The sequence below is a fragment of the Aplysia californica genome, unplaced genomic scaffold (assembly GCF_000002075.1).
Source record: "Aplysia californica isolate F4 #8 unplaced genomic scaffold, AplCal3.0 scaffold00113, whole genome shotgun sequence".
NCBI classification, from domain to species: domain Eukaryota; kingdom Metazoa; phylum Mollusca; class Gastropoda; order Aplysiida; family Aplysiidae; genus Aplysia; species Aplysia californica.
The window spans coordinates 183307-185016 of NW_004797383.1; positions in this window are offsets into that span (position 1 = coordinate 183307).

Sequence of the window (1710 nt, forward strand, 5' to 3'; positions counted from 1 at the left end):
CTAATCCCCCTTTCAGCGAAAAGATAAAACAGCATGAAAACCCCTGACAAAATAGACAAAAACCCAAAACAAAACAAAACAAAAAAGCAAAAAGCAAATAAACAAGCCAAACAAACACCCACCCCCCCCTTAAAACAAGCACATTAAATATGTTCATAAACTGATTTCGATATCCAACTGCTGTGAGCGTTCGAACACATTCTGTTGAGAAGAATTCAGCTCACGGCCGTAGGTACACGAATTCATGCCTCTAAACGTTTTAATTGAATATGTTGGGGCAATATTTAAATATGCTAACTTGACATTCGGATAGATACGATGTGTAAGGAACAGAGACATCATATGATTGTTTCAATGGTACGGAGAGGGTTAAATTACAAGTCATAATGTATTCAGTTCCCCAAAAAAGTAAAACGTTACCGGGAGGTAAATGGATCACTGATAAGCAATGTTGCTGTTTTTCATTTTTAACTCACCTAACCTCTACTTTTGTTTCAGTACCGTAATTGTTTTATGGCATTTGCAACACAATAAGGTCACTATATTAAAAGTGCCGGATATTCTTAAGAGGTGTTACCATTAGAGCGTAAATAACACAAAATAATAATTTACCGAGGAGAGATAAAGACGACAGATGTTTGATAGGAAAGAAGAAAAGCACGATAGCACCCGCGCCAACCACCCACATAGTCGACACTCAGAATTACGAATAAGACTTGGGTTCAATTAAAGAGAACCGCACTGATGTAGCCCTACTACTACTACTGTGCGGGAAAAGAGCTAGATCTATAGCCTATCTGTCACTATCAGAGAGAGAGAGAGAGAGAGAGAGAGAGAGAGAGAGAGAGAGAGAGAGAGTCGAGAGAGATGATTTCCAAACTAACCCATAATTATCAAAAACGCAACTAACTATAGAATTCATATTAGGCCTATCATTATTTTATTGGCAAATATTTTTAATCTGTGTTAGGAGGCGTGGCAGGAAGTAAATAAAAAAGATGTGAGATTGGCATTCATCATGACCCATCTAATCCGTAGCATATTCAGGCCTAGGCTTTTGTTTTGTGCTATGCATTTTGCATTTTTGCAACCAATCGAAATCGAAGGAGGAAGTTACCCTGAAAGTACTCGATTAAACTTATATATGTTTGCTCAAATAAATATATAGGCTCGATACTTATTATTCGCGCTCACATCCAGTCGAATCCGATTATTTGAGTACAGTCAAACCTGTGTTGGCCTCATACAGGGGTGCCCACTACATGGGATCGGCCGATAGGGCCGATCGCCCCACTTGATCGCCTCAAAAACAAACGTGTTTGTTTTCATCTTCAGGCGATCGAGTCGGACGACCGGCCCGATCCAGCCGTAGTGGGCACCCCGAGGGCCAAAACTTTGAGAACGCCGAATTCGGAGCCTGACTCAGAAAGCGCCATTAAGCGCCGATAGGTATTAGCAGAGACACTAAAATACTCTCTGGTATTAGTCATAAAAATTAAAAATTCCCTTATAATTTCGAACTTGCCCCACATAGAGCTGACAGACTGCAGGCGGCTTTAAGCACCGATCGGTGTTGTCGGCTTAAAAGGAATCCAAACTACATTCTCAATAAGCCGAAAAACTGGGAAGGGCGCCCGCTGTCACGATTCCGTTAAGACACTAGGTTTCTGTCTAATACAAGTTACCGTTAAGGCAGGTTCGAATTAAGCT